Source organism: Protopterus annectens, chromosome 5.part0 (assembly GCF_019279795.1).
Source record: "Protopterus annectens isolate FY-2018-M chromosome 5.part0, PAN1.0, whole genome shotgun sequence".
Taxonomy (NCBI): Eukaryota; Metazoa; Chordata; order Ceratodontiformes; family Protopteridae; genus Protopterus; species Protopterus annectens.
Window position 1 is genome coordinate 1,842,403,235 of NC_056735.1, and position 23,595 is coordinate 1,842,426,829.

Here is a 23,595-nt window from a genome sequence, read left to right on the forward strand (position 1 = left end):
TGTACAAATACATAGGTTTTATTATAAATTGCAGAACAGGAGAAATAATACTTGAAACACAGAAGGGAGAAAAAATGAACTTTAAGCATTTTTGCCGGAAGGCAATCACCTTTGCACCCCAAACTTTATATATATATATATATATATATATATATATATATATATATATATATATATATATATACCAACTTGCACCAACTCAAAGAAGGGGGGCGTCTCCCAAATGAAGGGAATCTTTGCTGGTGCACACTTTAAGAATGCACTGGCAATGATTTCCCAAGGAAAACAGCACTGGATGTTATGTTCCTCAAAGTTTTTTCTTTGAACAATTGACTCTGAGGAATTTTGCCTCAATCTCCCATAGAGGAGCATAAATATGTGTCTCACTGTGCTACACATCTCTTGAATGTAATTAAAAATAATATGAAGGAGCAGCAGGGCTAGCATGACAAAACCATTCCATTTTACAGAACTCTGCCTCTCTTGAAAAAATTGTTTTTCAAACTTGGATGGTATACTTTGATAAGCATAGTTTTAAACTCAGTAATCTTTCTGACAACACATGTGACACACAAACAACAAATTTCTTTTGACTGATATGCATAGCATTTTATTTACCAGAAGGATCAAGCATCTCTGGTAAGGAGTTGCTTTTGAAGAACTTGGTGATTATGTGCATCTAATTTGATTTCTTGTAAATTTTATCACATATTGCTAAGGCCCTCCCTTCAGACAGGCATTGACTATTTTAGCTTTTAAGTACAGAAGTCCTTTAGGGACTTTAACTCTTTCAAAATATTTGTCACAAGGTAACCTTGCTACATTCTTCAGCATCTAAATACAGTCATTTGGCGTTGTTAATTCATTGCCTCCTACAAGAGTATTGTCATCAGGAAAGCAGAGTTGTTGGGTATCCTGTAAGAAAATAGTCATCTTTACAGGAGACTACCATATACTGCTGAAATGAGTACACTCACAGAATCACAGGATCATAGGATGTTACTAAGCTAATGACCCTAGGGTCCTTACAAGCCTAGCCAAGTTTTACCCTTATTTCCATAATCAGCATCTGTCCATGTGGGACATAGGTGGAACCCCTGGGGTGAATTTACAGCTACCCATCCAATCATCCAGATTGCTTTGTAAGAGGGCTAATGAGGTGCTCTGCTTGACATGAAGTGGGAGTCTGTTCCAAACCTCTGGGAGACAAATCTGTCCCTCCAGCAGGTTCTATTAATGTTACATACCAGGTTAAGGCCATTAGAGCGAGTAACCCATGTACCATTTGATTTACATGCAAGGCAGAGATCGTCTCTGAGTAGTCTGTATGAAACAGAATAAAGTGACAGTGATTTCAGATGATCCTCATAGGACAGATGCTGAAGACCTTGAATTTTCCTTCTGAGGAACCTTTGTTATTTCTCCAATAGCTGCAGGTGCTTGGAAAGCTACATACCAAAAGAGACATTGTACTAACTTATAGGGTTGCCACCTTTTCAAATGCCCAAAGTGGGACATTTTTGGTACAAATGTCAGATTTTGTCCAGTACAAAGGACAGAAATTCACTTTTTTTGCCTAAATAAAAGATTATTCTTGTAGCATTCTAGTTGCTTATTCTGTTTCATATACTATTTAGGTGTTTGAGATACAGAATAACTGTGTTATGCAAGTATTACATACAATATAAGAAATATTTTTGTCCTAAAATCTCAGGACATTTGCCATTTTTTCAATTTTTATGCAGGACACAACTGCCCAAAGAGGGACTGTCCCTTGCAAAGTGGGACAGGTGGTAACCCTAAATGTATTGGCCTGATGAGGGAAGAGTCCAGGGAGATTATAACTTTTTTTTTCTGGAGGCAATGCCCTTACTTATGAGACGAGCAATATAGAATGCCCTTCTTACCACTGTGGAGACATGGTGGTCAAAGGTAAGGTTGCTGTCAACCTGTGTGCCCAGGTCTCTCACCACTGAGTGCATACTTAGGGTGTTGTTATTGATGTGGCAGTTAGCAGGAACATCACTCTTACTGAAAGGGATGATAATACATTTTTTACATTGAGTTTAAGGCCATGACTTTGACACCACTCATTTGTTTGTATAAGACCCGTTTGTAGAATGTTGACATTATTTGGAGATTCTACGACTGCTCCCAGTTTGCAGTGATCAGCAAACTTTGTCAGCCACAAGGCTTGAGTTTTAGCTTGCACTTTGGAGAAATAGATTCCAAACAGTAGAGTTCCCAGGACTGATCCCTGTGGAACACCACTGGTTACAGGTCTGCTGTTGGAGGTGGATTCCCCTATTTTGACTATATGGGTTCTATCAGTGAGCCAGTTAGTGACACATCTAATATTATACGGGTTAATATCTAGCTGGGTGGGTTTGTCAATTATGCCTAAGTGGGGGATAGTGTCAAAAGCCTTGGCTAAGTCTAGGTGGGCTGTATGCACAGATTTCTCCTCATCAAGGACCTTGGTGACTGTCTTGAAGAAGTCCACCAGGTTTAACAGGCATGATCTCCTTTTAACAAATCCAAACTGAGTTGTGTCAAGTGTTTGGAGTTTCCAATGTCTTTGCTGATAAGCTCCATGACAATTCTCTCCATAGCCTTGCAGATAAGGCTAGTCAGGCTAATAGGTCTATAGTTTCTATGGTCAGTGGAAGCACCACCTTTATACAAGGGGATGATGGTGGCCTTTTTCCATTCATCTGGGATGAAACCAGTGCTTAGACTACGACTGAAAAGAGTACCCAATGGCATTGCTAATTCTTGTTTGAGCCTATGTAAGATGCAGCCTTGGATGTTATCAAGTCCTATGGATGCTGTGTTTTTGACCTTAGCGAGGGTGTTAACGACCTGCTCTTTAGAGATAAAGGGTAGAGAATAGGTGGTATGTACGTCTTGGGGTAAGTGTGGCAGGGAAAGGACAGTGAAGTTTTCACAGAACCTGTTGGCTAACTGATTAGCAATGTCCACAGGCTCAATATATGTGGTATCATTAGCTACCAGTTTGGCACAAATCTGAGCCTTTCCTTTTAGGTTACGGATGTAACTAAAGAATGCCTTATGGTTCTCCTTAGTTGAGGAAACTAATTTGGATTCATAGTTAGCTTTGGAGGACTTCACAAGGAGTCTTATTTGCTTGCTAAGCTAAGGAGGGAGTGCTTCCAGTTTGGGGCTCGCTCCCTCTTATTCTTAGACAGCAATTTCTTCCTCTTATTGTAAAGCCTGTTAATGGCAGTTGTCCACCAGACAGATTTACTCTTCCTTAAGGAGCTTGTTTTGGTCCTATCAGGCATGGCCGTGTCAATGCAGTTGATCAAGTGTTTGTATAAAGCATTTGTGTAGAACTTGGCATAGTAATTATACCATCCTGTAAGAGGTTATAATCTGCTTAGGAGAAGTTTTTTAGTTGAGTTTGTGCTACAGGGGAGTCAGGTGTGATAGTAACTTCGAATGGGACTGATTTATGATCAGATCTCACCAGGGAAGAGCTCACAATGGGGGTGCTACAGTGGTCCCCCATATTGGTAAGCACCAGATCCAGGATGTTGGCACTCCTTGTGAGGTGTCAACTAGCTGGGCCAAGGCATTGGAGTTAATGAAGTCAGTAATTTCAAGCTATAATTTCTAGAGTCTTGTACAGATTTAGACCTAAAACTAAGGCAGCACAGTGATATCTATAATCGGACATGATTTGCTAAGCATGCTTAGTGAAATGATCAGAGTGGGATATACAGGACTGGAGTGATTAAAGTGTGTTTGCAAAAGGTATGAAAATGTGAGATATATTCCATTTTCCATTAATAATGCAAAAATTGAGAGTCTTACTGTCACATTGGTGGTGGTTTACACAATCACTGGGTATTAGTAAATAATGACATTAAAACAAAATAGGGATTGTGAAGGCATTCTGAGATATAAACACTTTTTGGCAAAGAAGTTATGACTGTTAGCTATATTTTCATAATTGCATTTATTAAAAGCTTTGTGTCCTACATGTGAACAAATAGTGCTATCATACACAAAATATTAAAGCACACAATGCTGCCATGGATGATTGCCATTCAACAGATGATTTTATTAATTAATATTGTTTTGAAATATTGTGAAAGCATTGTATGCATAATGTGCATAGATTCTGCAATATCACCAAACAATAGTACGCTACCCTTTCTTGTCATATATCGTTGGAAAGCTTCCAAACAGGAAAATAATTCTCCCACTTATGTCTTGGACATATCTTGCACACTTACAGAGCTATAACCCTGTGTTTGACCATAATACTAGTAATTTTTGACTAAAAAATTACAATTTTCTTTTATACATTTGCTATATAAAATTAACAGCTACAGAGAGATCTTTGATACTAACTCCAGTTTGCAGCCCATTATGTTCTGAAGAACTTTCACATTTAACATTTTTGTAACTTACATAATTTGTTAGATATTGCAAATCTTATGAAGTGTGTTTTTAGCAGAGGATTTGAAAGAAAAGCTGCCAGGAAACAAGTGGTTTCCTATCTTATAAGACCTCAGGAATCAAGGGGATTAAAGGGGAACTGTACCCACACATCATGTTTTCTTAACAGATGCAGAAGAATTCAGGATATGCTGAAAAAACTTATATTCTTTATTCCCTGTAATCTAATACTAAACTCCATACATAAAAAGCATAATTTAATGATTATTCCATTTGTTTTATGGTTGAACTTATTTCTGTTTACCTTTCTTTCCTATGTTTGTCTCATCATCTGTTACATCATACAGGCTAGGAGGGACAGAATAATTAAAGGAGAACTGCACCCATAGACTCAAAAACATGTTTATTTCATCATGGTTTGGTGTTTCCTACATTTTAACACCACTCTGGGACTATTTACAGGTTTTTAAATATTTTTATACATAATTTCTGAGTCTGCCCACAAGGGGTCTAGCATCTTGAAGTGATCCTGATTGTTTAGTCTGCCTCTAGGTATCCCACAATGCAGTGCTTGTCTGTAAAAAAAAATTACATCCTAAAGCTCCTGCCACTGCATTGATTTTACATGCATACACTGCTGTCTTTCACTCAATACGTTTTAAGTAATATTTTATGCTGTTCAATGATTGCTTAAAAAACAAACAGTGCAAATGCCACAGAACAGACTTTCAAAGTACCTTTTACTGTTGCTTCTTTTTAAAATAGCTAAACTGTAGTCTTTTGTGAAGCCTGAATTGTACTACTTTGACTCATCTACCACTCCCTACACACCTAACTTCCCTAGCTGTCAAAGTGCTAAGGGTAATTTGAGCTGTTACCTGCTGTAATTGACAGCTCTAAGCAGGTGGCTTCACTCATGTACTGTTTCCTTGTTCTAGCCTTTATTTTCTGTATGGGTAGGGGCAGGACCAGGGAGCTGTGACATCACAGCATGGTTGCGTTTTTAGGACAGTAGTGGTGATGTCAGTTTGGGGAGTGAATTGGCCAGAAAACTACCTGTATTCATTGGCCTTGATGACATCAATGAATTGGAAACTGAAGCAAGCTTTTCCAGGGCAGGATAAAAGTTTTTTTGAAAGTGAAACCACCACAATACAGTAAGGTGATCAAGGACTAATTACCGATGACACGTTTCAACGAAACTGAAACTGTCGAGCACACTTTCACGAAAGTGCTTTATCACTAAAAAAGCACTTTCTGGCAATCTCCGAAAAAAAAAAAAAAAGATAACACTAATCACATTTATGCAGGGGGGCAAGCACACACACACACACACCCTACTTTTATATTCTCATTCCAAGATGACATTACAGTGGGAGAAAAGGCAATATACCCTTATCCCCACTGTGCCGTGATCTAAGCAAAAGCCATTTTCTCATGTTTTTTCTTTTTTTAGCTCAATTTCACGAAAGTGCTTTTTTGGTGAAAAAGCATTTTTGCGAAAGTGTGCTCGCCTGTTTCAGTTTCATTGAAATGTGTAGGCGATCATTAGTCCTAGGTCCCAGTAAGGTACTGTTCTAGTGAAGTGGTAAGCACTAGGTAGCCTATCTACCACAAGAGTGGTTTCTTGCCCAGAAATTGTAGTTTATTGGCAGTTTGGGCAGTTTTTCCTTCTCTTTCAACTTCCTGGTCTAAAAGCCTGGGTTTGCGCTTGTCTCCCACCTTTCCTGTAGCTAGTCTAGCCCAGATACAGTTTTGCTGCATCCAGAACTGTTTGTAAGCTTCTGAGCCCCCCAGGCCTTTCTGCATTGAGGGAAGCCTTCTAGCTTATGAGTGGGAGTGGTAAGCACTAGGTAGGTTATCTATCACAAGAGGGGTGGTTTCTTGCCCAGAAATTGTAGTTTATTGGCTGTTTGGGCAGCTTTTTCCATTTCTTTCAACTTTCTGGTTTAAAAGCCCACATTTTCATTTGTTTCCCACCTTTCCTATAACTAGTCTAGTCCAGATACAGATTTGCTGTATCCAAGACTGTAAGCTTCTGAGCACCCCAAGTCTTTCTGTATGGGAAGGAAGCCTTCTAGCTTGTCAGTGGGAGTGGTAAGCACTAGCTAGCCTATCTACCACAAGAGAAGTGGTTCTGGCCCAGAAACTGTAGTTTATTGGTCATTTGGGCAGTTTTTTTCATCTCTTTTAACTTTTTGGTCTAAAAGCTGCGTTTGTGCATGTCCCACCTTTCCTGTAACTAGTCTAATCCAGATACAGATTTGCTGTATCCAGGACTGTATGTAAGCATCTGAGCCCCCCAGGTCTTTCTGTGTTGGAGGGAAGCCTTATAGCTTATCGGTGGGAGTGGTAAGCACTAGGTAGCCCATCTACCACAAGAGGAGTGGTTTCTGGCCCAGAATTTGTAGTTTATTGGCTGTTTGGGCAGTTTTTCCATCTCTTTCAACTTTCTGGTTTAAAAGCCAGTATTTGCACTTGTTTCCCACCTTTCCTGTAACTAGTCTAGTCCAGATACAGATTGCTTTCAGGACTGTTTGTAAGTTTCTGAGAGGTGCCAAAGTCTGCTCTTCAGTTTTTCCCTTAGATCTGCTAGTTCTCTCCTCTCCTCTCCTGCACTTTTACTAGCTTATTAGTCTAGCACTTTACCCACCAGACTTCTTGTAGCAATTATTACAGCACACAAAAGTGCTACCAGCACTAAATGTTCTACAAGGAAACAGCTCCTGTACTTATTATTAATGCCTTCCCCTCCAGGCATGTCTAAAAGTCAGTTCCCAGTGCTTTCTCCTATTAATCTAGTGAACTTTGGCATCCTGAGGCAATATAGCAACTGCCTCATGTACACCGACAACCCTCTCCTCTTACCTCCCAACACTAAGACTTGCAAGAGCTGCACTTATATATCTAAACTGGAAGCCATGCACTCTCCAGCCAAGACCGGAATAGCTGGTCAGGAGGAGAAAAACAGCACTTGCACCACACCACAAGGAATACATAGCCCTCCAGAACACACACCAGCACTGCCTTCACATAAAAACACAAACCACACACTCACCTTCACGGAGGCTCTCAATAAAAATCTACCCAAACAGCAGAGACCTCCAAGGCAGAAATGCACTCGACCACCACAACACAACACTAATCACAAGACACATAACTCTCCTAAACAGTGTGCCTCTCAACCAAAGCCCCTAAGGCAAAACAGCATGCCCAGCACACTATTCATAGGTGACTTGATAGTGAGGCACACTGATGTCCCACTCACTAGGTTGAATAAGGAGAAAGTAACAGTCAGCTGCCTGTCGGATGCCAGGATCTGCCACATAATGCAGGCACTCAGGTCCCTCCACAACAGGTACAAATATGACTCTGTCATTGTACACATGGGTGTGAATGACCTGAGATGTACCTCCCTGGACTACATGAAAAGAGACATGGAGGAGCTCTCAGATTATGTAGTCCAGATGGTTATGACCCTAGCCCTAAGCAGCATTCTACCATCACCCAGAATGATGTCACAGTACAAGCAAAAAATATTTATTTCAACAATTGGCAAAGTTTCTGGTGTCATTCTAAGGGGATCCAGTATCTGTCTGCCTGGGATTGCATGATTGACAGACCTCGATGCTTTGCCAGAGATGGCTTGCATCTGTCACCCCTGGGCTTCCGGATACTGGCCAAGGCTGTTGCCACCCCTATAGTGCATTTTTAGGTAGTGCTCCAAAGACCAAATTACCACCATAACAGCTAAAAATAAATGCAATCTGAGGGTCATGCTGCTCAATGCTAGAAGTCTAAATCTCAAAATGCACTCACTCAAATAACTCCTTAAAATGGAGAACATCGACATTTGTGCTGTAACAGAGACCTGGTTCATGGCAGCAGAAAGCATCCCTGCACTACCAGGCTATAACTCATTCCAGACCTTTCGGCCCCATAACTTGGACTGAAGCTCTAAAGGCAGTGGTGTTTCCATATTCATAAAGGATGTGCACACCTCATGACTGGCAGCCCAACATATTGCATCAGAGATACTTCAGGTGCAGCTAACATTGGGTAAGACAGCGATTCAGGTCGTAGTCTGCTATAGGTCCCCAACCATGTCCCAAGACTCACACTCCACATTCCAAAGCACCCTGGAGAATATTAGGGTCCAACCTAACAATTTCATACTGGGTGACTTCAACTACCCCTCCATTAACTGGGAAAACTACTCATGTACCATTACACTTGCCCAATGTTTCCTGGAATTCATTAATTCCAATACCCTGGACCAGTTCATTCTTATCCCCCCTAGAGGTAGCAACATCCTTGACATGGTCATTACTAACATGGGCGACTGTTTCTCTACACCAAAAATCCAATCACAAACTAATCACCTTGGAAATCCCCCCCCCCCCACAAAGGTAACCACCATGAAAAACTTCTCCAAAGCTAACTTTGGGCTCCTAAAAACGGAGGTGGCTAACTTCACAGCACCCATGGAAATGGAGAATATTTGCATGACCGCCGAATCATACACCAATGCACTGTACAAACATGTACAGAAATGCATGGAACTTGCCATACCCAATAGAACCAAGATGCTCTCCTCCAAAAAAAGGAAGCCAATCTGGTGGTCCCCTGACATAAACAAACTCTACAACAGAAGGTGGAAACTGATGCGGAATAAGGTGAACTCTCAAGACTGGAAAAACTCCCTTATCAGCCTCAACAAAAAGTTGAGATCCCTCATCAAATCCTCTAAAGCTAGCTATGAAAACAAAATTACTGCAGATAGTAAAGACAACCACAAGGCCTTCTACAGTTATGTAAAGAATCTCCACGGCAATACCCAGATTTGCTCTGAGCTACTGCACAATGGTACCTCCTTTACTGAGCCAACAGATATTGCCAATATATTGGCTGACAAACTCAGTGCCAACTTTACACCTCTCCTCCCCCTCCCAAAGGACCAATCACAATACCAGTAGATTTCCAGGCACCCAGTATTACTGCTGTAAAGGTTAAAATAGCACTGTTCAAGGCCAAGAATACAGCTGCTATGGGACCTGACAATATCCCTGGCTGTGTTCTACATGAACTACAGAGTGAACTGGCACCTCACCTATGTGCCCTGTTCAATCACAGCCTCACCTCAGGCTTTATCCCTACCAAATGTTGCACTGCTACAGTCATCCCTCTCCACAAAGGAGGAGCAACTACAGACCCTGGGAACTATCGCCCCATTAGCCTGATGAGTCTGATATGCAAAGCTATGGAATGCATTATCATGGACCTAATAAACAAGGATATAGGGAATCTCCAAACTATGGATCCCACACAGTTTGGTTTTGTGAAGGGTAGATCATGCCTGTTCAAACTGGTCAACTTCTTTGAGTCAGTCACCAGAGCTGTGGATGAAGGTAAGGTGGTTCATACAGCCTACCTTGATCTGGCCAAGGCCTGTGATACCATTCCCCACTCAGGAATCATAGAAAAACTCACTAAGCTAGGCATCAACCCCTATATCACTAGGTGGGTTGCTAACTGGCTCACAGATAGAACCCACAGAGTGAAAGTACCTGACTCCAAGTCAGACTGCCGATCAGTCATGAGTGGAGTCCCACAGGAATCAGTCCTGGGTCCTCTCCTGTTTGGTATCTACTTCTCAGAATTCCAGGCCAACACGAAGGGACTCTGGCTGACAAAGTTTGCAAACAATTGCAAGTTGGGAGCCATTATTAACTCCCCAAGTCATATCGACATCCTACAGAAAGGCCTCACCGAGACTAATGACTGGTGTCAGAACCATGGCCTTAAGCTCAATGCCAAAAAATGTGTCGTCATCCCCATTGGGAAAAACCCGGTTCCCATGAATTACCACATCGATGGTAGTCCACTGAACACAGAAGCCGTTATAAGAGATCTGGGAACACAGGTTGACAGCAACCTCTCTTTTGACCACAACATTGCCACTGTGGTCAGAAAGTCCTTCTATGTGGCAGATCTCATTACTAAGGGTTTTGTATCCAGGAAGAAAGAGGTCATTGTCTCCCACTACTCTTCCATCATTAGGCCAATCATCGAGTATAATGCCCCATTTGGCATGTACCTCACTAGACACCTGCAACAACTGGAGAGGCCACAAAAGTACCTCACAAAGAGGATTCTAGGCCTTAAACTCTTGTCCTACATGGTGACTCTATAGTCAGGCACACTGATGTTTCACTCACCAGGCTAAACAAGGAGAAAGTTACTGACAGCTGCCTGTCAGGTGCCAGGATTTGCCACATAATGCACGCACTCAGGTCACTCCACAACAAGTACACATATGACTCTGTCATTGTCCATGTTGTTGTGAATGACCTGAGAAGTACCTCCCTGGACTACATGAAAAGAGACATGGAGGAGCTGTCTGATCTTGTAGCCCAGGAAGGTATGACCCTAGCCCTGAGTAGCATCCTGCCATCACCCAGAATTATACCACAGTACAAGGACAAAATTATTGACTTCAACAATTGGCTAAGCTTCTGGTGTCATTCTAAGAGGATCCAGTATCTGTCTGCCTGGGATGACATGATCGGCAAACCATGATGCTTTGCCATCTGTTGCCCCTGGGATTCCGGATACTGGCTAAGGCTCTTGCCATTCCTATAGTGCCTTTTTTAGGCAAGATTCAAATGACAAATTCAGCACCATAACAGGTACAAGCAACCAAAATCTGAGGGTAATGCTACTTAATGCTAGAAGTCTAAACCTCAAAATGCACTCACTTGAGGAACTCCTTAAAATGGAGAGCATCAACATCTGTGCAGTGACAGCGGCCTGGTTCAAGACTCCAGAGAGCACCCCTGCATTACCAGGCTATAATTCATACCAATCCGTTGGTCCACCTAACCTGGACCGAAACACTAAAGGTGGAGGCATGTCCATACTCATTAAGGATATCCACACCTCCAGGCTAGTTGCTCAGCATAATGCATCCGAGATTATCCAAATGCAACTAACTCTGGGCAAGACTGCAATCCAAATTTTAGCTTGTTACAGATCCCCAACCATGCCCCATGATTCCGACTCCTCATTTCTTGATACACTGGAAAATATTAGGGTACAACCTAACATCCTAATAATGGGTGATTTCAACTACCCCACCATTAACTAGCAAAACAACTCATGTACCAACTCTTGTGCTCAACATTTTCTGGAATTCATAAATTCCAATGCTTTGGATCAACTTATCCACACCCCCACCAGGGGCAGCAGTATCCTAGACCTGGTCATTACCATCATGGGCAACATGGTTCCACACCAGAGGTCAGTTCCTCGTTGGTCAGATCTGACCACAAGCTAATCACCCTAGACATCCACATCCCACCCCCACCCCCCATTAGGGAAACCACCGTAAAAAATGTCTCCAAAGCCAACTTCACACTTCTTAAGACAGAAGGGGCAAACTTCATGACACCATGCTGACGGACAATAGAGGTACAACTGCTGAATCTTATACAAATGCACTTTATAAGCACTTATATGAGTGCATGGATTGTGCAATCCCTAACAGTACCAAGATGCTATCCTCCAAAAAAAGGAAGCCAATCTGGTGGTCCTCTGCCTTAAACAAACTCTACAACAGAAGAAAGAAACTGTTGCAAAAAAGAGTAAAATCCCATGATTGGAAGAACTCTGTGGCCAGCCTTATTAAGAAGCTGAGATCCCTCATAAAATCCTCCAAAGCTAGTTACAAAAACAAAATTGCCACTGATTCTAAAGACAACCACAAAGCATTCTATAGCTATGTCAAGAATCTCAATGGCAACACTCAGATCTGCCCTGAGTTACAGCACAATGGCACTAAATATACAGAACCAACTGATATTGCCGACATCCTGGCAGATAGGTTCAATGCTAACTTTACCCCTCTCTCACCCCCTAAAGGGCCCATCTCTATACCAGAGGAATGCAAAGTTCCTGTAATCACAGCTGCACAGGTAAAAAACAAGAACACAGCATCCATGGGACCTGACAACATCCCAGACTGTGTTCTACATGAACTACAGAACGAACTGGCACCCCACCTAAGTACCATGTTCAATCATAGCCTCACCTCAGGCTTTGTGCCCACTGAATGGCACACAGCAACGGTTATCCTACTCCACAAAGGGGGAGCCACCACAGACCCTGGGAACTACCGCCCCATCAGCCTGACGAGCCTGGTCTGCAAGGCTATGGAAGTATCATCATGGAACTTTTAAACAATGACATTGGTAATCTCCAAATTCTGGACCCTACCCAGGTCGGGTTTGTAAAAGGCAGATCATGTCTCCTAAACCTGATAGACTTCTTTGAAGCGGTCACCAAAGCCGTAGATGAGGATAAGGTGGTTCACACAGCCTATCTAGATCTTGCCAAGGCTTTCTACACCATCCCCCACTCTGGAATTATAGATAAACTCACTAAACTAGGTATAAATCCCTATGTCACAAGATGGGTTGCCAACTGGATCACTGACAGAACCCACACTGTGAAAGTAGCAGACTCTAAATCCAACTTCAGACCAGTGACAAGTGGAGTACCACAGGGTTCAGTCCTGGGTCCTTTCCTGTTTGGTATCTACTTCTCTGAAATACAGGCTAACACAGAAGGTCTTTGGCTAACAAAGTTCACAGATGACTGCAAACTAGGAGCCATAATCAAAACTCCTAACGATGTGGACATCCTACAAAAGGGCCTCACTGAGACAGATGCCTGGTGTCAAAGCCATGGCCTCAAGCTCAATGCCAAAAAGTGCATTGTCATCCCTTTTGGTAAAAACTCTGCACCCATGAACTACCACATAGGCAATAGTATACTTAACACTGAAAGTGTGATAAGAGACCTTGGGACACAGGTGGACAGTAGTCTCCCCTTTGATAATCACATCGCCACAGTAGTCAGGAAATCCTTCTACGTGGCACACCTCATCACAAACGGTTTCTCATCCAGGAAAAAAGAGGTCATTGTTCCCTTCTACTCATCACTCATTAGACCCATTATAGAGTACAATGCCCCTTTTGGTATGTACCTCACAAGACAACAACAACTGGAAAGGCCACAGAAATACCTCACAAAGAAGATTACCAGCCTCAAACAGATGCCCTACGCAGACCATCTCAAAAACTCCAGCTTTACTCTGTCGCATATCGCCTACTCAGAGGCGATCTCTGCCTAACATACAAAGCTATGTCAAACCCAGAGCTGTTGGACATGCTCCACTTAAAGAAATCCCAATCCCTCCAAGCTACACGCTCTAGGGGCCTAAACCTTGTCATCACAATAAACAGAACATGCTGGAGGGATAGATTCCTGTCCCAGAGACTTCCCATACTCTGGAACAAACTATCTATCTATATATAACAAAGCTCCTCATTAGCACTCTTCAAGAAAAATCTTGATGATTGGATGGGAGATAGGAAATTCACCCCGGGGATCACTTCTGTGGCTCTGCTTGACAGGGGCACAGGAAAATAATTTTCTTGGGTGGCAAAAGCCAGGGTACCATTTGGCTAGGCTTATATAGGCCCTAGGGCCAATAGCCTAGTACCTACCTATGAACCTATGAAACTACAATTATTCTCTGTCTCATATTGCCTACTTAGAGGCGATCTCTGCTTGACTTACAAAGCCATGTCTGACCTAGCTCTGTTAGAAATGCTACATCTAAAGAAATCCCAATCCCTCCGCACCACATGCTCCAGAGACCTCAACCTCATAACCACAATCAACAGAATGTGCTGGAGGGACAGGTTCATAACCCACAGACTGCCCATGCTATGGAATTGACTTCCCATACATGTCAAACAGAGCACCTCACTGACGCTCTTCAAGAGAAATCTTGATGAGTGGATGGGAAATAGAAAATTTACCCCGGGGATCACTCCAGTGGCTCTACTCAACAGAGGCACTGGGAACTAAGGTCGGGTGGCACAATGCCAAGGTAATCCTATGGGCTAGGCTTGTAAATGCTCCAGGGACATTAGCCTAGTACACACCTATGAACCTATGAAGAGAAACAGTCGATTTAAATATTTAAAATGCTGTAATGCTGTCTATTCATAGCAGGGACTGTAACTAGGGAGAAAAAGGACGAAGAAGTTGAGCATTTAATAATAGAATCCCATTGTTGTCCTTTAAGTTAGGTCACAGATTCCAGCTACAGAGCCATTTAGAAAACAATGGCTTTTAAACATTAGCATTTAAATGTGGCTTATGAGTCACAGATTCCTGGCTTCACATCTCAGAAATAGTGTAGCCTGGGTCTACAATTAGGAATCTGATTAAAAGTAAGGCTTTCAATCTTAGTTTTCAGATGCAAATGAACAAGAAAATTCTACTCACACATTAGTTTAATTGTTTTTCTTATTACAAATTTATAGTCTTTCCCTTTAATGAAAATGTCACAAAGAAAGAACATATTTTCTTACTCTCATAATTTTCTTTCAATATTTGATTTTGTATTTTACTACACTGTATTTTCTGCAAAAGTGCATATTTTCTACTGATGTTTTGTTACAACATGTATGCACTGTATACAGTGTTTGGTTGAGAAAAGTCAGTGAGTGGGAGAGGGGAGATTAACATCAAAGACTAATTCTAGCTATAGTATTAAAACTGTCAATGCAACACAAATTAGCTCAGCCTAAGTAGCACCTTTTAATCACAGTGCTCATGTTTCTCAAACTTGAACTGTGAATTACAGTTGTTACTTTTCCCTGCTATAAAACCCGCATTTGCAAGGTTTTTGTGCTAGTATACAGCTTAGCAAGCTCCTGCCTGATGCCCTGCAGAGTTCTACAGCAGCAGAGACAAAAGAGAGACTTTGGAGTGATTAAGTATAATTTTTCTGCATTTTCTTGCTGCCTTTAGCTAATTCTGCCTAAAACACTGATTTTCTAGAGTTTCTGTGATTTAAAAAGCTTGTTTCAGCTACATATTGTACTTATTTTACTGCCTGCACTTTAACAAAGTCGTTTTTGTGTTTAAATTAACTGTTTAACTGTTGTAGGCTACACACTCAAGTGTGATAGCCATTTATGTGTATTTAAAGTGTTTTTTTATTGTATCTGCTTTATTTTCTGAAAAAAAAAAACAACAAAAACAAAAAATATACTTGTTTTCCTGCCTTTCTAAGCTAGTATAGTCCAGTTTTCAGGTTAGTGCTGAATTCAGGGCTGTGTTACAGGTTTCTGTGTTTGCCCATACCTTACTTGGATAGAAGGAAGTTTCTCTGCTCACTGTGAGAGAGGGACCTTTAAGCAGCCTATCTGTCCCTGGAGGAGTGGTTTCAGCCCAGAAAGTAGTAGTTTATTGGCCATTTTGGGCTAATTTCTCTCTCTTTCATTTCCCTGCTACAAAACCCACATTTGCGCGGTTTTGCATGCCAGGCAGTCCCGGTTAGCTAGGGTATAATGATTCCCGGCTCCACAAAATCTACTGTTCAATTTTTCCCTTGGAACTAGACAAACTTTCAGCTTAAGCACTCAAACCATTCACTTCTCATCCCAGCACTTGCTCAAAACTCATAGCAAGCACTAATAAACCTTAGCACTAGACCCCCCCTATACTGTAGAGAAGGACAAGGCTCTCTATTCAACTTTACCTGCCAATCAGTAAAACAGTTTACTGTACCTATCCAGGCATGTCCAAAGGGCAGTTTCAGGTATACTCTCCGGTCCAACTGGTGAATCTGGGCATTTTGAGGCAATGTTACAATTGCCTCATGTACACAGACAACCCTCTCCTCCTTCCACCAAACACTAATACATGCGAGAGATGCAATTATACAGCCAAACTGGAGGCTAAACTCTCTCAACCCAAGACTGGACCAGGCAGTCAAGAGGAGAAGGGAATTACTTTAGGGTTACCACCTGTCCCACTTTGCGAGGGACAATCCCTCTTTGGGCAGTTGTGTCCTGACAACAAATTGTAAAAATGGCAAATGTCCTGAGATTTTAGGACAAAATTATTTCTTATATTTTATGTAATAGTTGCATAAAACAGTTATTCTGTATCTGAAATACCTAAATGTTATAAGAAACAGAATAAGCAACTAAAATACTACAAGAATAAGCTTTTATTTAGGCAAAAAAGTTAAGTTCTGTCCTTTGTACTGGCTGTGGGTATGTGTCGATCTGTAAAATCTGATGCCTGTACCAAAAATGTCCCACTTTGGCCATTTGAAAAGGTGGCAACCCTAAATTACTTGCATCACACCACCAGTCTCACATAGACCTATGAAACCAGCACCAGCAAAAAACACACATAAATACATGAAAACATACTCAGAGGCTCTAAATAAAAATCTGCAAAAGCAACAGATACCTCCAAAGCAGACATCCAAGCAACCTCCACCCCCAACACAAGCCATGAAACACATACTTCACAAAACCAGTGTGCTACACAATCACAGCCCTTAAAGCAAAATAGCATACCCAACACACTAGTAATAGGTGACTCTATAGTCAGGCACACTGATGTCCCACTCACTAGGCTGAACAAGGAGAAGGTTACTGTTAGCTTCCTGTCGGGTGCCAGGATCCACCACATAACACAAGCACTCAGGTCACTCCAGAACAAGTACAAATATTACTGTCATTGTCCATGTTGGTGTGGAATGACCTGAGTCGTACCTCCCTGGACTACATCCTAATGCACACATACACAGGACCATAACAGTGGAGACTGTTGCAGGAACACACACACTTACACACGGCACATAAACACACACATACACACACACGCACACACGCTCACACACACACAGATATACATAATCACTGACTATTACTTCACAATTTCCAAAAGAAGAAATGTAAAATATTCCAGTGGAAATAAACAAGGAAAGGGTCTACTTTTTCCGAAAAAAAAAATCTTTTAAAAAATCAACAGACAAGATAAACACAAAGTCCATTTTCTAAGTACAATAATGCTTCTGAGGGAGGGTATTACATGAAAATACTGGACCTTCTAAGCCAGGGAGGTCCCCCACTTGTGTTGTTGGGACCGGGCTTTCCTTTCTTTCCTTATAATGCCTAACCCATTTGTCATTATTGTTTACCTAAGTAATTCACTCAGTTTGTATTTCTGGAACTGTTTTGCATGTAGATACAGAGATGATAGTAATTTGGTCTCTCATGTCCCCCCCATTTATGTATATGGATACACACATACACACACACATACACACACACACACACACACACACACACACACACACACACACACACACACACACACACACACTACACCCCTTGCATTTAAACTTGAAGATTCAGAACTTCTTGACCTCTGCGGTAATAATGAAGTGATTATGTGTTTGTTTATCTGACAAAAATGTATGTGCTTTAAACAGTGATATTGCAAAACCATCAAGACCCCAGGGATGCACAGCAAAAAGGTGAGAACAGTGAAATTCAGCAGCAACAGTTTTGGTAATAGCATTACACAGAGAAACACTAGGCAGCTTTGGTATGTTCAGGCACAGAGTAAACTGAGTACGGTAAGTTCAACAGCCTCAGTGATGCAATAATATGAAATGAATATGTGAGAGGCTGCCACCTTTTCAAATGCCCAAAGTGGGACATTTTTTGTGTAAATGTGAAATTTTGCAGGACAAAATATACCCACAGCCAGTGCAAAGGATATAACTTCATTTTTTTGCCAAAATGAAAGCTTCATATAACATTTAAGTGTTTCTTTCAGATACAGAATAATTGTTTTATTCAACAATTTAAGACAACTTAGGAATTTTTTTTATCCTAAAATCTTAGGACTTTGACATTTTTTATTTTTCCCCACATGACACAGATGCCCAAAGAGGGGCTGTCCTGTGCAAAGAGGGACAGGTGGTAACCCTAGGCTGAATTTACATTATAACAATATGATAACGTAAGTGAAATGTGATGGCAGTTCCACAGGTGAAATGAAGCTGTTTGGTCATCCAAAAAATTGTCTGCTGGCATGTAAGTAGTCTTATTAAAGGCTATGAGAACATTAGCCATCTAACTATTACTTTTCTAAAACAGTAATAGAACATGCATCAGACTGCAGGTCATTAGAAAATCAGTATAACAGTTTATTGCTCCAAAAACATATATTTGCATGACCCAAATGTATACCATATGAAAGTTATGTATCATATGTTTGCGGTCAAGGGTTATGGCAGTTAATTTTAGGTCTGCTTTTCTCACAGTGGCTGGGATATATAGAAAGCATTAACATGGAAAATAAGTAACTACAAGGCAAGCTAACAAAACCAACATGTAAATTCACACACTCTAGGATCTCTTAGATGTTGCTGATATAATAAAATTGCTCCATCTTTAAACTCCTGTTCATTTCTAAAGAATGCACACTTCTGTCTTGGTCATATATAGTTCAAGTTCATAATAAAGAATCCTGTTCCAAAATGCCTGCAGGCACCCTCACCTGTAGAACTGTACTTGGTATAAACACGGCACAAAAAGCGTTTTGTTTATATACCCATTTAACTGCACTGTGTATACCAACAAGGAGTTTGTTTCAGTATAACCCATCTTGTTTATGTTTCCTCTTCCCTCCATGAAGTCTACTCTGTCAACAAAACAAAGAAAAAACAGAGAAACAACTGCTCAGTAAATTAGGGAAACCCATAACCAAAATAATGATAATACTTTAGCTTCACACATTCACAGGTTAATCATGTTTGTTTGCATTTTAGAACTTCTGGGCCTGAAAACAAAGTAGTTCAACTTCACAGAAAGGCGCTAAATAGCTTTCTTATAGTATGGGAAGCTAGAGAGGGCATGCCAAACTCATCACAACATAATCTCTAAGTCTATCAGACAATTTTAAGTTTATTTCTTTATTTGAAATCATGATGATTTCTATAAAATAATTCATTTTAACCTATATTTTGGTAGGGGTTCCTATTAGATCACCGAAGACACATAATTTTGAATGCATCTTCTCCAAATTTAAAATAACAAAAAACTGAAAACAGCAAAGGGGCATATGAGCAATTTCTTTCCCTGGGAAAGAAATCGCTTGCACCCTCTGGGTAGTTTGCTGTTTTGTAAAACTGTAGTGCGATCTCGGAGTTGGTATATTTAGTTAGGGGTGGTATGGGGGGGTGAAGCCCCCCACTTTGTTTTGTGTGTAGTGATATATATTTTTTTGGACATATGTAGTTTCGCTGTTCTCAGTTTTCGTTTTTATGGGTTTGATGAAGACGCATTCGAAGTAATGCATCTTCAGGATTGTGAAATAGACCCTTTCAGGTATGCATGGCCTATATTGTGTCTTTACACACCCTAACATAGTTTTGCATGCACAAGTATTTGTGTGTGTGCAGGTGTGATCCTGCTTGCGTCTACATGCACAACATTTATAGTATCAATTTCCTGATCAATGATCTATGAATCTTTTTAATATTATATACAGTGTTTTTTATCAGGGGATGGGCTTGATGTGGAATGTAGATAATTATTCCTTGTACAATATCCGTTATGATTTTTTTGTAGAAAATGAGCATAAAATTCAAAAACGTGTTTGGTTGAGATGTTCAAACCTAATGCATGATGATTATAAACCTCACCCAGAACCTGAAATAATGAGTGCTTTGCATCTTATTTTGATTTTCTGCATGATACTAATGCCTCATTACCATGTCATGATTAAGTTGTCACAATTAGTATGACTTCTGCACTATGATTGCCTGATGACTGTCCTATCCATGAGTGAATTGCCTTATAACTCCTGCTGGAACATTCAGTCAAATGTAATGACATTCATTAACTACAAATAATCTACTTGTACAGAGAAATGAACTTTGCTGTGCTGAATTTCTGTTAGGCATGATTTACTGAGAATAAACATATTTTAATGAAAAACTAAATAAACATCTAGAAGGAAGGATGCTAACTCAGCTCATTCATGCAAGTCATGCAAATACTAACTGTGCAAACTGCTCAGGGTATTTATGACTTGGGAGAAGGGAGAACAATATAATTTAAACAGGTCTGTCTAGTATGACAGCAATAACTCCTGATAATGAGCTGGGAGATAGCATGGGATTGCTCCCTCCTGATTTGAATATATTTGATCTCTAGGTTGTTTTGTACTCAGGATCGTATCTGGCCATTTGAAGGTAAACCCCAGAATAATTTCTTTCTCTGCAAGACATTATTGCTATAGAATCAGTCTGTTTAAAACATTATACAGCAGTTTGCCACATCTTTAAAATGGCATGATGGAATCACTATACTGATGTCATTTTGTTTTTCATCTGTCTTTCTCTTATAATACTTCTTGCATCCACAAAATATGTCACATGCTGTTCACTATCAATCAGAGACTTTGTTTCTGCATTTACTTATAACGGTCTGAGTCTCTCACATCTGTCTCTGAAAATACTGTTAGTGTTTCATTTTTCATTGAAATACTCTGATTTCTGCTAACTGTAAGAAATCCCTGTCATAAGCGTGAGACCAAACAGCATGAGCCCCAATACTTTGAAAAATAAATTGCAATTCATACAGAAAAAAAGTGAATTTTGAAACAAGACATTATACCTTTCAAATGTTTTGCAAAGGTGCTCCACCTACCTGCACTCTAGTACTGGGAGATATGTTCCCTAACATCACTGTTACTTTTTACCACTAATTTTGAAATTCCTGTAGCATGAAGTGGGGAGGAATACATCAAGGTAGCACAGCCTTGGATACAGTTCTGAGAAGCACAACTACAGTTCAGAGTGTTTCAGTGTATAGTCATTTGTCAGCTGAGAAAAACGCTGATTATGGTACCTGTAAACCCTATTACAGACAAAACAACTAAATGAAAGAGTTTTGTTAGGTATGCAAAGTTATAATTCAAGCAAGCTTACACATCATTCTAAACACTTTTAATTTTGTGTCTGTAATAGCAGTTCTGTTTGGTTATCCATGGATGACACTTGTTAGGTCATAGGTTTGTAAGACAACTTCAAGCAACTTTTAGTATCCCATACTGTTCTTAAGTTTATATATGAATATCAATAACAGCAATAGTTCAATTGGTCAGCTAGGGTAGTATTTACTATTCTTTTCTGGGGCGGAGCTATGATTCTTGGAATTGTACAGTAACTTCCATATATAACCCCCTCTTACAAATGTAGCCTCACCAACCAAAGACTGAAACAAACAAAAAAAAATAATACATAAAATGATTTAGTAGATCAAGCATCCTGGAAAAATAGTCAAAATATACAACTTTATTCCATAATAAATATATCAAGTTTTAAAATAAATTCTTGTGCAGCTCATTCATAAAGTTAAACATTTTTAAAAAGCATCTGTTGCGATGTATGTAGTACATCCTTGACTACACCTAGGATCTTGGTTATCTAATGATTCAGTATAACTGATCTTCTGTCTTCATATAAAAATTTCTACCACAGACTGACTCTTTGATAGAATTTCACTTAAACTGTAGTTTCAGGAGGTAAAACTTTGGGCAATGAATAACATGGAAAATTGTAGAATGAGTCTGTGTTATGTAAAATGAGACAAATTCCTTCCCAAAACATCATAAGGGATGGTATTCATAGTCCTGATATGCATATATGGGCAAATGTGTGAATCAAGCCTCTATGCTGCTACGCAAATACACTAAATGCAAACAAGTGGCACTGGTTTTGAAATTCTGAAAGTCTGTAAAGAAATGCTCACCTAAACTTTGCAGCACTAAAAGTGAATAAAGTTAGCTAAGATGAATGAAGGAGTAAGCAAAATGTTTACATTTGCATGAATTTTGTGAATGCTAGTCAGTTCCTGAACAAGTTTGCATGTTTTTGAAAATTGACGGTGAGCACCCACTTGTGGTAGTATTGGGAATTATCAGTGATAAAACCTGCGTACACTGGCTCAGCACCTCTGACTAGGAGTACACTGCAGCTTTTACAGGTTTGTCTTCAACTGTGAAGGTATCCATTAATACTCTGGGTTTGGGATCTTACTAGTAAGGAATGGGGGAAGACAGGAAAGTGGAAAAGGGGAAACAGCAGACAAGAAATACATATGGAAGATGAGGAAAAGGTAGTAAGGGAAGGAATGAAGGTTAGGGAACAGAGAGGGAGTATGTCAGGTCGCGGAAGGTAGTTTTGGCACATGTAAAATGCTTGAGCACTGTTCAGTGAACTACTTTTGCCAGCAGTGGAGTTTGGCTCTTTCTACACTGTTGTGCAACCTCAGAGTATATATAGGTCTCGGGGGTTATGGGATGCTTCAGGGCTTGCCCCTCTGTAAAATAAGGTTTCCTCTGATAATCATTGAAGGTAGTTTTGGCAAATAGTTTTTGAATTTTTTCCATTCGCTGGACCTAACTTTGGTGAGTTGACATGAATCTAAAGTGATAAGGGTTTTGATAAGAACATAAAAAGACAGAAAAGACATACAGGGTAGAGTTACTGAAGGGGAGACAGATAGAGGATAGACAAACAAGTGAGCAAGGTACATGTGACTGCTGCCAGTTTCATCCCATTTCAGAAAGCCTCAGATGGATCCCTGCCCTGATGTTAAGGTGTTAAGGATAAGGTCTCTCTGATGGCTTGGTGGTAGAATCTGAACAGCATGGTGAGTCCTGTGCCAGTCGAAGAAGACTGTAATATGTGCCCTATAACCTCCCCACAGCCTCGCCACTGCAGCCTATGCCCACAAGAGAGGAGCAACCACTCCCAGTCTGTGTAACAGGCCCAGAGCAGGCAGAGGTGTGCTGACCTTTCCCACATCTGAGCTGACTGCTGTTGAAGTGACCCAGGCTCAAGTGGATCTGCAGAAGGAGACAAAATGAGACAGGAAAAAGGACTCAAAAGTATTGCAATGTAAGCACTTTTATTTCTCAGGATAATATAACAGCAATATCTCCAGTGTTATTTTTTAAATATAAATAATACAGTATATGATAATCAATAATTATCAAAACAATATAGTGTTACACGTTATGGTACATTTTCTAATATTTTAGCATTTCTGCATTTTATATATTTTTAAAGTATATTAGTCATTTTCCAAAGAATCTTTGGATGACAGTTAACTTTTTATACTCCTCATATTAATGTCTACAGTGATACTGCAAAAAGTAAAGATTATATTGTGTTGTTTGATTTTTTTAGTTTCATTATTTGGTCAG